Source organism: Hyaena hyaena, unplaced genomic scaffold, assembly GCF_003009895.1.
Source record: "Hyaena hyaena isolate Hyena2069 unplaced genomic scaffold, ASM300989v1 scaffold_394, whole genome shotgun sequence".
Lineage (NCBI taxonomy): Eukaryota > Metazoa > Chordata > Mammalia > Carnivora > Hyaenidae > Hyaena > Hyaena hyaena.
This window is the reverse complement of record NW_024081026.1, coordinates 263,281-278,355: the sequence shown is the minus strand read 5'-3', so window position 1 is coordinate 278,355 and position 15,075 is coordinate 263,281. Positions and strand designations below refer to the sequence as shown.

The window sequence follows — 15,075 nt, the reverse complement described above, 5'->3', positions numbered from 1 at the left end:
GCGGTTACAGCAGGCAATTTTTCTCCTAAAGTGCAAGTCCCTCCCCTGGTTCCTCATTGGCTGAGTACTACAGAGGTTACAGCCTTACGAGGAAGTTGTCTATGCCCTTACATGGCATCCTGTCAGGAAAAAGCCTCATTAGAATTAATGTACATTCCTTGGGTGATACAGAGACTTCAGTTCTTTGGCGCATGCTCATTGTAAAGCCCGGAAACAGGGCAAGAAGCAGGGAGTGAAGTGTCTAAGGATTTGGGACTCCATTTGTTTTGGGGGGGAGGGGGGAGCGCTACATTTTCCAATAGGTTGTAAACCTGTTGATAATTAGACAGCACAGCTTTTATTTGGTACTACTGAAAATGAGTCATCTCCCTTACTTTTCACATACATGTATCCTACATTAATAGTGTTTTAATATGTAAATTGTTTTAATTATCTGGGAAGTGGTCATTCCATTAAACATTTCGAATTTATATCAAAGTGACATCTTTACAGTTTAGCAAGATAAAGGAAACCAACTTTGTAGTCTGTGTCTCTTACAGATTGCTGGTATGTTCTTAAAGTTAGCTGCAGGGTCCACCTCATGTTGTGTATGTATAACATTTTCTAAACTATTATGGTCTGGCCTGCTTTAGAGTCTTAAAAGTCCAAGTTCCAACTTTCCCCGCCCCTGCTCTTCAGTTTATCTTTTTCATTTTGGTATAATCCATTCCAGCATTTTATAGCAGTGTAAAATGTATACTTACTAAACTACATTTTCATGAAATGGCCAGTAGTCTGCCAAGATTACAAATGTACAAAAAATTAGAAGCAGCAATTTGGTATGTTAGTATATACATCAATGGCAAATTAATGAACAAATACTTTGTCTTGTCAAAAGGGGGTACTCTCCAGCTGACTATTGCATGCAGGCCCGTTGATTTGTCAGATATGTATGTATGTGTGTGTGCATATGTATATATATTTAAGAGAAGGCAGAAATCACAGATGTAAATGTAAAATCTTTGTATTACTAGCAACAAATTGTGTGTTGGGGGGTAGGGATGGAGTGGTTTAAAACTACTGTGGGCCAGACAAAACCACTGAAGGCCATTTTTACTCTTCAGATCACCAGTTTGCAACCTCTGGTATCGTCTCTTATTTTATTATAAATGGCTAGTAGTTTATCAGCCGTTCAAAATTAGGATATCATCATTTTTCAATTATGGAATATAGTGTAACCCTTTGTAGTTCTTTAAACAGGTGTGCTTAAAGTGTGGTATGCCCTTCTCTGTTATGATGTTATGGAACCTGGTCTGGATCACCCGGCAGAAGAACCAAGCGGTGCTCAGAGATCTTGGGAGGCAGGAAGTTTATTTCACACTGGTGGGCTCAGAGGAAATCAGTCTTCAGAGATCTGAGTCCTGAGCATAAGTAGAGGGAACAATTTATAGTCCGTTACTTCCACATTCCATATTAGTAGTAATTTGGCACACGCATGGCAAGCAGGGTAGGAAGAAGAACCTGGAAGAGGAGTCTTTGGTCGGGGCTAGAATTTCCCTATGAATCCTGTCGGCCATCTTATAACAGGTTTTTACCCTATCAATGCAGATGTAACAGGCCTCATTACTGTTTTTTCCCAAGGGGTTATAGAAATAAATGACTGAGACCTGAAGGAGAGAACAACAACAACATCAACGTATTTTCCTACATTAACAGAAAAAGACAAAATACAATCATCTCAACAGATGCAGAAGTTTAACATTCTTTCGATGGGTTGGGGGGGGGGAAGAAACCTCTTTGTTAACAAAGAATAGAAGAGAATATCTTTCATCTATTACGAACTCTCCATCCAAACCTACAGTTATCATCATGATTAATGGTAAATTGTTGAAAAATTTCGCTCTGAGATTTGAAATGAATCAAAGATGCTTGATATCACCACTTACATTCATATTTTAATAAAAGTTCTAGCTAGTACAATGAAGCCAGAAAAACAAACAAGCAAATAAATAAAAATAAATGAGTTTTGGAAAAGAAGGCATAAAACAATCTTTTTCTCTTTTCTTTCTTTTTCCTTTGTTTTAATTTTTCAGAAGACAAGATTATGTATGTAGGAAGTCTGAAGTACAAATGTATGCTATTAAAATTTTAAATCGCGTTTATAAGGTTATGGGTTTCATGGTAAATATACTAATTGTGATAGTTAATTTTATGTGCCAACATGATTGGGCTAAGGGAGGTCAAAATAGCTAGTAAAACACTATTTCTGGGTGTGTCTATGAAGGTGGTTCCAGAAGAGATTAGCATTTGAATCAGCAAATTGCTTAAAGGTCTCCTTTACCAATAAGGGCAGGCATCACTCAATCTTTTGAGGGCCTGAATAGCACAAAAAAGGTGGAGGAAGGGTAAATTTGCTTTCTCTGAACTGAGCCGTCCATCTTCTGCCCTCAGACATCAGCGCTTCTGTTTTTCAGGTTTTTTACTCAGACCCTGGGACTTACACCATCAGCCCCCTTATTCTCGGGCTTTCAGTCTCAGACTGATTACAACACCCATTTTCCTGGTTCTCTGGCTTGCAGACAGCAGATGAAGGGCCTTCTTAGCCTCCATAACAGCAGGAGCCAATTCCTAACATATCTCCTCATATATATCTATATATATCTTACTGGTTCTGTTTCTTGAAGAACTCTAATAGGCCAACTAATCATACTTCTTTACATCAGCCTTGGCCCCTAGAAAAAGGAAAATAAAATTTAAGAGGAATTCCATTTGTAATAACATCCAAAAGTACAACATATCTATGAAAATAATCTAATAAAAGACATGCAAGACCTCTACAAGGAAAACTATAAATCATTACCGAGGGAAAATTAAGAAAGACCTAAATAAATGGAGAGACATACTATATTTTGACATACCAATTGAGACACTCAATACTGTCAAGATGTTAATTTCTCTAAACTGATTTAGTACTTCTGTGCAATCTAAAATAAAATCCCAACCATTATTAGTATGTAAGTTGACAAGGTGATTCTAAATATTATATGGAAATACAAATATCTGTCTAAGATCATGTAGATGTTGTCCAATGTTCTAGAAATTTCATGTTATATTTTTAACATTTAGGTCTACAATTCATAGGGAATTGATTTTTGTGTGGGGGAGGTGTAAATAGAAGTCAACTTTTATTTTCTACATGTATATCTTACTTCCCAGTGCCATTTAACTCACTACCAAGCTAACTGAACAGATTTCGTGGGCACACATAACAAAAAAAATATAGACTTTACAAAATTGGTTCAAAAGTCAGGTAACATATATACAAATCACATCAATAACAAATAGCAACAAGAACAAAATAAACCTCAAGTGCATGGGAGAAATTGAATTTTAGAGTTGCCACATTATTTTATTTAAAACATTCAGTTTTTAACAAGTAATTATGAGACATACATAGAAATAAGAAATAAATGGGGGGTGGGGATGGGAGAAAGAGATGGGAACTGTCCCTGAGGAAGCCCAGATGTTGCACTTAACTAGGAAAAAACCCCCAAACTTTACAATTAGTCATTTTAAATATGTCCAAAGAACTAAAGGAAACCATGTCTAAAGAATTAAAGTAAAATATGAGGATGATGTCTTACCAAATACAGAATATCAATAAGGACAAATATTATAAAAAGAACAAAATTCTAGAGTTGAAAAACAAAAACTGAAATGAGATTTCAATAGGGGGCTCAACAGCGGATTTGAACAGGCAGAATAAGAATCAGCACACTTGAGGAGCGCCTGGGTGGCTTAGTCGGTTAAGCGTCCGACTTTCGCTTAGGTCATGATCTCGCGGTTCGTGGGATCGGACCCCACGTCGGGCTCTGTGCTGACTGCCAGCTCAGAGCCTGGGGCCTGTTTCAGAGTCTGTGACTCCCTCTCTCTCTGACCCTCCCCTGCTCACACTGTCTCTCTCTCTCTCTCTCTCTCTCTCTCCTAGAAATAAATAAAATTAAAAAAAAAAAGAATCAGCACACTTGAAGGTATGTCAATTAAGATTATCCAGTTTGAGTAATAGGAAGAAAAAAGAATAGAAAAAAATGAATAGAGACTCAGAGAAACGTGGGCCATGTCAAGCACAACAATATATGCGTAATAGGAAATCCAAAAGCAGAAGGGTCTCTGTTCATAAGAGAGATTGGTCTGTAGTTTTCTTGTAATGTCTTTGTCTAGTTTTGGTATTAAGGTAATGTTGGCCTCATAGAACGAGTTAGGAACTATTCCCTCTGCTTCTATCCCCTGACAGAGATTGTAGAGAATTAGCATAATTCTTCCTTAAGTGTATGGCAGGATTCACCAGTGAACTCATCTTGGCCTAGTGTTTTCTGTTTTGAAAGACTGATTACTGACTGATTCTATTTTTTAAATAGATACAGTCATATCCACATTGTCTATTTTCTCTTGTGTAAATTTTAGTAAGTTGTGTCTTTCAAGGATTTGGTCCATTTCATCTAAGCTATCAAATTTGTGAGCACAGAGCTTTTCATACTATTCCCTTATTATCCTTTTAATTTCCAGGGTATCTGTGGTTATATCTTCAATTTCACTTATTAGTCATTTGTGTCCTTTTTATCTTAGTTAGCCTGTCAAGAGCTTATGGATTTTATTGTTCTTTTCAAATAACCAGCTTTTGGTTTCCTTGACTTTCTGTATTGGTTTCCTTGACTTTCTGTATTGATTTCCTGTTTTCAATTTCAATTATTTCTCCTCTGCTTCTTATTTCTTTTCTTCTGCTTACTTTGGATTTAATTTTCTCCCCCTTTTCTAGTTTCCTAAGGTGGAATGTTAGATGACTGATTTTAGATCTTTCTTCTCTTCCAACATATGCACTGAAAACCACACAAGGGCACTACGAGAAAAGAAAATTACAGGCCAGTATTCCCAATGTAGATGCAGAAATCCTCAGCAAAATACTAGCAAACCAAATCCAACAAAACATCAAATGGATTATATACTACGGTCAAGTTGGGTTTATTTTAGGGATATAAGGATGGTTCAACATCCATAAACCAATCAGTGTGGCACATTAACAACAAAATGAAGGATAACAATTATATAATCATCTCAATTCATGCAGGAAAAGCATTTGACAAAATTGAACATCTATTCATGAAAAAAACCCCATAAAACCCTTACATATAGAAGAAATGTATTTCAATGTAATAAAAGCCATATATGATGATAAGGCCACAATTAATATCACACTCAACAGTGAAAAGCTAAAAGTTTTTCCTCTAAAATCAGGAGTAAGACAAGTGTGCCCACTCTTACCACTTCCATCCAACATAGTTCTGGAAGTACTAGTCAGGATAATTAAGATACAAAAATAAATAAATAAAAGGCATCCAAGTCAGAAAGGAAAAAGTAGAATTATCACTCTTTTCAGACGACATGATCTTATTTTTAGGAGTCCCTGAAAGCACCACCAAAACACTTAGAACTACTGAAGGAAATTAATTAAGTGGCTTGACTCAAAACCAACATACAACATTCAAAAATCAGTTGCATTTCTATATACTAACAACAAACTATCTAAAAATGAAAGAAAACAATTCCATTCACAATAATATCAAAAAGAATAAAATACTTACAAATAAATTTAACCGAGGAGATGCAAGATCTGTGCACTGAAAACTACAAAACATTGATTAAAAATTAAAGTTTTGCTTTCTTCCTTCCCAATTACAAAGCCTTTTATTTCTTTTTGTTGTCTGATTGCTGAGGCTAGGATTTCCAGTACTATGTTGAACAACAGTGGTGAGAGTATAAATCCCTGTTGTGTTCCTGACCTTAGGGGAAAGAAAGCTCTCAGTATTTCACTTTAAGGATGATATTAGCTGTGGGTCTTTCATATATGGCCTTTATGATCCTGAGGTATGTTCCTTCTATCTCTACTTTTTTGAGGGTTTTTATCAAGAAAAAGATGTTGTATTTTGTCAAATGTTTTTCAGTATGTATTGAAAGAATCATTTGGTTTTCATACCTTCTATTATCAGTGTAGTATATCACATTGATTGATTTGTGGATATTGAACCACTCCTGCATCACAGGAATAAATCCCACTTGATCGTGGTGAATAATTCTTTTACTGTCTTGTTGGATTCAATTTGTTAGTCTCTTCTTCAGAATTTTTGCATCGATGTTCATCAGGGTTATTGGTCTATAATTCTCCTTTTTAGTGGGGTCTTTGTCTGGTTTTGGAATCAAGGTAATACTGGTCTCATAGAATGAGTTTGGAAGTTTTCCTTCCGTTTCTAGTTTTTGGAAGAGTCTGAGAAGAATAGGTACTAATTCTTTAAATGTTTGGCAGAATTCCTCTAGGAAGCCATCCAGCCTTGGGCTCTTGTTTGTTGGGAGATTTTTGATTACTGATTCAATTTCTTTGTTACTTATGGGTCTGTTTAAACTTTCTATTTCTTCCTGTTTCAGTTTTGGTAGTTTTATGTTTCTAGGAATTTGTCCATTTCTTCCAGATTGCCCAATTTGTTGGCATATAATTCCTCATAATATCCTCTTAAAATTGTTTGTATTTCTGCAGTGTTGGTTGTGATCTCTCCTCTTTCATTCACGATTTTATCTATTTAGTGACTTTCTCTTTTCTTTTTGATAAGTCTAGCTAGGGAGTTATCAATTTTGTTTATTCTTTTAAAGAACCACCTCCTGGTTTTGTGGATCTGTTCTACTGGGTTTTGTTGTTGTTGCTGTTTTGCTATAATTGATTTCTGCTCTAATCTTTTTTATTTCCCTTCTGCTGGTTTTGGACTTTACTTACTGCTCTGTTAGGTTGTATATTCGAGACCTTTCTTCTCCTTTAGAAAGCCCTATATGGCTATACTTCCCTCTTATAACTGACTTTGCTGCATCCCAAGGTTCTGGACTGTCGTATTTTCAATTTCATTGGCTTCATTGAAAACTTTCAAATTTCTTCTTTAATTTTCTTGGTTAACCCATTCATTCTTTAGTAGGATGTTCTTTAACTTCCATGTATTTCTTCCATGTAGTTGTGGTCTTTCCAAATTTTTTCTTGTGGTTGACTTCAAGCTTCATAGCATTTGTGCTCTGAAAATATGAATGGTATGACCTCAATCTTTTTATACTGATCAAGGCCTGATATGTGACCCAGTATGTGATCTATTCTGGAGAATTTTCCATGTACACTTGAAAACAATGTGTACTCTGCTGTTTCAAAGTGAAATGTTCTGAATGTATCTGTTACATCCATCTGGACCAGTGTGTCATTCAAAGCCATTGTTTCCTTGTTAATCTTCTGCTAAGATGATCTGTCCATTGCTGTAAGTGGAATGTTAAAGTTCCTTACTATTATTGTATTATTCTCGATGTTTCTTTAAGTTTGTTATTAATTTATTTATATATTTGGGTTTACCAAGTTGGGGGCAAAAATATTTACAGGTGTCAGATCTTCTTGTATAGATCCCTTTATTATGATATAGTGCCCTTCTTCATCTCTTATAGTCTTTCATTTAAAATCTAGTTTGTCTGATAGAAGTATGACTACTCCAGCTTTCCTTTGATGTCCATTAGCATGATAAATGGTTCTCCACCTTCTTATATTCAATCTGGAGGTGTCTTTGGATCTAAAATTAGTCTCTTGTAAGCAGCATATTGATGGGTCTTTTTATCCATTCTGATACCCTATGTCTTTTGATTGGAGCATTTAGTCCATTTACATTCAGAGTAATTATTGATAAATATGAATTTAGGGCCTTTGTATTACTTATAAAGTTGCTGTTCCAGGAAATTGTTTCTGTTCTTCTCTAGTCTTTGGTGCTTTTGGTCTCTCTTTCCCACTCAAAGTGTTACCTTGAATAATTCTTGCAGAGATGGTTTAGTTTTCACAAATTCCTTTAGTTTTTGCTTGTCTTGGAAACTCTTTAGCTCTCCTTCTATTCTGAATGACAGCCTTCCTGGATAAAGCATTCTTGGCTGCATATTTTTCCCATTAGTACATTGAATATTTCATGCCACTACTCCCTTCTGGACTGAGACATTTCTGTGGACAGATCTGCTGTGAACCTGACCTGTCTGCCCTTGTGAGTTAAGGACCTTTGTCCCTAGCTCCTTTCAGAACTCTTTCTTTATCTTTGTATTTTGCAAGTTTCACTAATTTGTCTTAGTGATGACCTGTTTTTGTTGATTTGAGGGGAGTTCTCTGTGCCTCTTGAACTTGAATTTCTGTTTCCTTCCCCAGATTAGGGAAGTCCTCAGCTACAATTTGTTTAAATAAACCTTCAGTCCCTTTTCCATTCCTTTCTTCTTCTGGGACTCCTATGACACAGATATTATTATGCTTTATAGAATCACTGATTTCCTAAGTCTATATTTGTGATCTAATAGTTTTCTTTCCATCTCCTTTTCACCTTTATTATTTTCCATAATTTTATCTCCTGTATCATCAATTCAATCCTCTGCTTCTTCCATCCTCATTGTAATTGCATCCAGTCAGTTTTGCATCTCAATTATAGCATTTTTTATTTTGGCCTAATTTTAGGTCTTTTATTTCTGCAGCAAGGGTTTCTCTGGAGTATTTTATGCTTTTTTTTTTCAAGCCCAGCTACTATTCTTATGACTGTTGTTCTAAATTCTTGTTCAGATATATTACTTATATCTATTTTGTGAAAATCCCTTATTGTGGTTTCTTCTTTATCTTTCTTTGGAGGAGAATTCCTCCATTTATCATTTTGTCTAGGTTTCTGTCATTTGTGCATTATGGAAACTTGTCATCTTTCCTGCTCCTGAGACTAATGCTATATTAAGAAGGGTTCACACACTGTGCAAGGCCTGGAGCTTTAGGAAGTGTTTCTGGTGTATGCTGTGTGCACTCTGCTGTTATGATATGGCCTCTCTTTCCCCCAGGTCAGTCCTCTGCAGAGTTCCTCCTTGCTTGCCGTGGGAGAGTCTGGACCTTTAACTAGGTGTGCTTTGATTTGTTAAAATAAACTCAACTGGCAAAAAAAAAAGCCTGATTCTATTTCCACCAGAGCTGAAGCTGACACTTTGGAGCACTCTATAATCAGTAGACTTGGTATATGCAAGGGTGTGTGGGGGGCTGTGTTGGTCCTTTGTGGGAAAGGCCTGCTGTGCTCTCTCATAGTCAGATCTGCCCTAGTAAAGATGCTCCTGGAAGGTGCAGGGTGGTAGGGTTTGGTGTAAGTAGCTCCAGCCCTGACTGAGGGCACAGTGTGACTCACTGAAGGCTGACTCTGCCGGTAAGTGGGGGAAGATCACATCACCCAGCTGTCTTCAGAGGAGAGGTTTGCAGCACTGCACCTGGTGCCATTATGTCCCAGAAAACAGTTGCATAGCCATGCAGGAGCCTGGAGTTTATGGTGATGCACAGCAAAAAGCTGTGACCACTCTATCCATTCTCTGCACACACCTCTGTCCCCTGTTGTTGAATAGCTGCTCAAGGATGCCAGCCTGGCCTTTTGTCCATAGAAAGGCAATACACCCTCTTCTAAATATACTTCAGGGAGGGGAACTTTCTCTCCCAGTGCAACCCAGCAAGGATCCCCACATCATACTGTCCACTGTCTGCTCCTGGGCCCATCTCCTTCTCCCCAGGAGGACTGCCACATGCCCAGATCTAGTCCAGTGAGCAGCAAAGACTTCCAAAAACTCAGAATTTCAGCTCTACTGTTTGTGAAAACTTGCAATACTCTGTTCCTCATGATTCCCTCATCAGTGATTTTGGAGAGTGGTTTTCTTGCACAAACCTGATACACTGCTCTTTCTCCCCTTCTCTTGTTCTCTACATGGAAAGGGCTCCCGCTGGTACTGTGGCTTTTTGCTTCTCCAATTTCCATCTCCATAGCACATACCTGACACATTCTCTCCTCAAATTATACAGACTGTTCTTGTAATCCTCAGATTAACTTCCTAGGTATTCAACATGATCTGTTGTCAATCTAGTTGTTCGAGGAATGATACTAGCCCAGGGTCCCCCTAAGACTCCTCCCCCTAAAATGTATGTGTATATATATTTTTTTTTAAAAAAAATATAGTTTATTGTCAAGTTGGTTTCCATATAACACCCGGTGCTCATCCCAACAAGTGCCCTCCTCCATGCCCATCACCCATTTTCCCCTTCCCCCCACCCCACATCAATCCTCAGTTTGTTCTCAGTATTTAACACTCTTGTGGTTTGCCTCCCTCCCTCTCCTTAACTATATTTTCCCCTTCTCCTCCCCTATGGTCCTCTGTTAAGTTTCTCCTGTTCCATATATAAGTGAAAACATATGGTATCTGTCTTTCTCTGCCTGACTTATTTCACTTAGCATAATGCCCTCAAGTTCCATCCACATTGCTACAAATGGCCAGATTTCATTCTTTCTCATTGCCATATAATAGTCCATTGTATAGATAAACCACATCTTCTTGATTCATTCGTCAGTTGACAGACACTTGGGCTCTTTCCATGATTTGGCTATTGTGGAGAGTGCTGCTATGAACATTGGGGTATATGTTCCCCTATGCATCAGCACTCCTGTATCCCTTGGGTAAATTCCTAGCAGTGCTATTGCTGGGTCATAGGGGAGTTCTACTTAAAATGTATATTTTTTAGATTGTTATTAAGGTCCCTGTTAGTTTTCTCCAAAGTAAACATACCCAGTCCTGTCAGTCATTCCTCATACCATTAATTCAAACCTCTGTATAATGGTGAGTAATTTTCTTTGAAGATATTCCTAAAACTTAATCTGAGGCAACTAAAGAGTGCAGTATTGGTCTGATTAGTATAAAATAGAAAGGGACTAATATCTAGTTTCAGACTCTGTATTTCTATTATGGTAGCTGAAGATGATCTTGTATGCTCTCATCATTTTAACTCATAATGACCTTGTTAAAAGTTAAAAGTTGAAGTCATTTTTCACATATCATCCATTCTATACTTGTACAATTGGTTTTTTGGATATAACGTGTAGGAGTTTCCATTTGGCCCTATAAAACCTTATCTTTATTTTTGCCCATATTCTAAATTTTTTAGTTATTTTTTAGATTCTTATATGACCATTGGGTACACAATGTATCTCTTCCTGTTGCCTAACAGCTCCTAATTTCATCAACATATTAACAGTGTCCTCATCCAGATAATTTTTGTAAGTAGGCTCCATGCCCAAAGTGGGGCTCAAACCCATAACCCTGAGATCAAGAGTCACACACTATTCCAACTGAACCAGCCACATACCTTCTCATTCAGATCATTAACAGGCAGAGAGCAGAGCCATGTCATACACTACCGTACCCTTTTCTCCAGATAAGAGGCAACGGTTTATTGATTGGTGGTTTTTCAACATTTTTGTACATACATTAGGATATGTTGTTGTAACAAATAAATCCACAAATATCAGGGACTCACCAGAAATTTAACTCTCATTCATGTCTCAGTCCAGCGTAGTCGGGCAACTCTCCTAAGCCGTTTGTCTCTGTGCAGCACCCAGGGCACTGGGCTGATTGTCATCTCTTTACCATGTACATGGATAGGGCATGAGAGAGTGAGCTGAGATTCTCACAGCTTTCATGAAACAGGTTTCAAAGTGGCCCATATTACTTTTCCCATGCCCTCTGGGCTGTTATCAGTCACATGGTCTCAAACTAACTGCTGGGAAATGTAGTCTTTTTGTGTATTAATGAGCATTCCTATATAAAGAAATAGTATTAATTCGCATCTAGCCATAATTCCCTTAATATAATAAAACCTCCGTCTTTTAATGTTGGCAATAACAGGAGACTTCCCACGTGGGAAAGAGTGAATGAACCTCGCAGTCTTACTCTTTCCTGCTTAGGATTTGCCTTCCGTTGAAGCTCTTCCATTTGCACCACTGCCATCACCACCAAGACATCAGGGACTGCTGCGACCCCTTAAATACGCCCACCTAAAAGACACTCATTTTTCACTAACCCCACCAATGTGGACAAGATGCTCTCACCAGTAGAGTTAGATGAAATAGGCCAGTTTGTTCCCTCCACAGTCTAAAGGAATTTAGTGATGAGTCCACCAATTCCCAAGTTCTCTCTGCAGTGGATTCTCGGCCCCTCCAGGCAACAAAACAATATGATCTCATATGGATTCTCCCTTGCAGGTGGTCCCACATCCATTCTAAGCAGAAACACTCTTGGATGTCTTGCCCGAAAGAACTATGAGAATTTTTCCTGATAAATCACCTTGTCTCCCAAAAATTGATACCTAGGAAGCCCTTCTCTTTTAAGGGGACATCCCAATCCCAGCTTCAGAAGGAACGTAATCTCACCGCTATGGTTTTAACATAGACCAGGACAATCATAAGGTACCACATGTTCCACTCAGGTGGAGGTGGCATGAGTCTCGGACAATTCTTTGTTGTGTGCACCTATCCTAACAACTAACATGACTTGTGTTAAATACCCCTTAGCCACTGTGTTTGACAAAGATGACTCCATAGTTTTCCTATCTCCTAGGATCCACAACTGAGAATCACTGGGATTTAAATGTAAACTTTGCCAAGCCCAACCCTTCGAAGAAGTGGATAATCGTTTTTCCAGTTTTTTAAATGAAGTAATTGACATATATCACTGTATAAGTTTAAGGTGTACAGCGTGATGGTTTGATTTATGTAACTTGTGAAATGATTACAACAGTAAGTTTTGTTAATATCCAGCATCTCATAGAGATAAAAGGAAAAAAATGTCTTTGTGATGAGAACTCTTAGGATCTACTCTCTTAACAGCTTCTCTATATATCATACAGCCGTGTTAGCTCTAGCCATCATGTCATACATTACATCCCTAGCACTTCTTTCCCTTATAACTGGAAGTTTATGCCCTTCCACCACCTTCCTTCAATTCCTTCTCCACAACCTCCTGCTTCTGTAAACACAAAGCTGATCTCTTTTTCTATCAGTTTGTTGGGATTTGTTTGTTTTTAGAGTCCACATGTAAGTGAGATCACAAAGTATTTGGAAGACATGGATACTTGAGCCTTCAATACTATGCACTTTAAAAAGGAAAAGAGGCTATTTATTTAGTTTCATGTGCAAAGAAGGAAATAGCACCATCAAATTGCCTTCCTCCTACTCCTCCCCCTCTGCCTTCAAGGCAAAATAGATTTGCTGGCGGATGGATGTGGTGTAAGTGACCATTCTTGAACTGTGATATGGTGCTTTTAGACTTCTATTTTCAGTTGCTTATTCCATAGGAGAAATAATAGGAGTCAAGTAATGGCATCACCTGAAAAAATAGCCTTCACCCCAAAGGACTCTTCTGAATCAACAGTCCCTCCAAACTGAGCCTTCGTACAGAGCTCCCCTTCCTGTCCATCTCTCCAGGGTCAGCTCCCCACTGGCCCATAACCCTCAAGGCCTTTCCTCATAGGCCTTTTCAGAGAACAGTCCTTCATTATTATTAAATCAATTGATTAAGTGATTATAACATTTAGTGATTAATTTAGCAACACTGAAAATGAAAACATTCTTGCAGCCAGGGTGTGGTAATGTGTACAAATGTCCCTCTGACTCGTATATGTATGAAAACTTTTCTAAAGCTAAAGTTTTCAATATGACTTTTGCTTTTTTTCTTCTTTTGAAGTAAGGCAATCATGATAATCATAGCAATATTAAGATGTTACAGCATAAAGTAGGACAAGGACTGTTTTTTATCTTGCATCATTTACTAATCCATGTGACTGTACCAACATGCATTATTCCACCGGGCTATCATGAATGACTTTGTCAAATGTCAGGCTAGGGGCGCCTGGGTGGCTTAGTCGGTTGGGCTTCGGCTTTCGCTTGGGTCATGATCTCGCGGTTTGTGGGTTCGAGCCCCGCGTCAGGCTCTGTGCTGACTGCCGGCTCGGAGCCTGGAGCCTGTTTCAGTCTGTGACTCCCTCTCTCTCTGACCCTCCCCTGCTCATGCTGTCTCTCTCTCTCTCTCTCCTAGAAATAAAGCATTAAAAAAATTAAAAAAAAAAAAAAGTCAGGCTAATATCTACAAGCACTTGTGTGGCATTCTCCTAATCTAGTTAATAAATTAACTTTTTCAAGAACAAATGAAAACAAAGGCCATACCATACAAGCTTAAAGCTCTTTCAAATTTAAAAGCACACAGGAAAAAAACAACCAGATATAGCTTTCATATGACCTTAGAAAATTCTTTATATGACCCTTTTGTTGCTATTATCTCTATGGGAGGCATCACAGGCAGTGGATTTAAAATCAGGAAACAGACCTGGGTTTTGCTTCATGTATCTGGTTGACCTTGGGGAAGTCATTTAATTCTTCTCTCTCCTTATCTCTAAATATTAAAAAAAATAATTAGAATCTAATTAGGAAAACACAATCCCTCTAATATTTACAACTAAGGGATTTTAATGGAAAGAATTGCTTCCTCAGGTGATAGAGCCTCTGAGACCCATGTGATTGTAAGGTAAACCACAGATTTGCAACAGAAGGAAGAGAAAAGGGGAAGGAGGCAGAATTCTGAAGTCCAGACCCAGATGGCATGTCTGGTGGCAGGTGGAGCCCCAAGAGTAAGAATGGCCAATCACTGCTTAGTGGAGAAGCCCCCACTTCCCACCAGTGCTTCCCATTAGCCAAACCCCATTGGAAGCCTGCTAATAAGGGATTGCACATGGCCCGCAGGGTCAGGACCCTGGCAATACAGAGTAGAGCAAACAACCAATAAGGAATAAATCTGAGGGCTAACTAAGTACCTTTATAGGGTTATTGTGAGGAGCAATAAAACAAAAAATATATAAGAGAGACCTTTGTAAACTGTAAAGCTGCATACAACACAATCAGGTATTGATGTATAAGATGCACTTCATTGAAAACATCAGGCACATCTCTTCTGACCTCCTATAACACTTTACCTTTACTTGCTTTCCAGTTACTATTTTCTGCCCAGTTCTCTTGTTTTTTAAGCACATGTCATGTCTTCCCTTGCATGGCTGTGCTCCCTGAGGCCAAGTCTATGGCTGATTCATCGTCATAATCCTCAGCATACATTTCCTGTAGTAGATGTCCAGTAAGTATTGGAAGGAGGAAGGGAGGGCTGGCA

The 15,075-nt window shown here is 38.2% G+C and overlaps 1 long non-coding RNA gene across 2 annotated transcripts; it reads right to left on the bottom strand.

Annotated features, from left to right (window-relative positions):
• Positions 1 to 1,333: 1,333 nt before the first annotated feature.
• Positions 1,334 to 14,278, bottom strand: LOC120244794. 2 transcript variants are annotated; one of them, XR_005531640.1, is made up of 4 exons: positions 14,245 to 14,278; positions 11,402 to 11,505; positions 2,646 to 2,711; positions 1,334 to 1,646 (listed from the first exon to the last, which is right to left on the bottom strand). It is a non-coding gene; the product is annotated as an uncharacterized LOC120244794 (long non-coding RNA). The 2 variants fall into 2 exon arrangements; XR_005531639.1 differs by lacking the exon at positions 14,245 to 14,278 and having other exon boundaries at positions 11,402 to 11,992.
• Between the last annotated feature and the right edge of the window lie 797 nt (positions 14,279 to 15,075).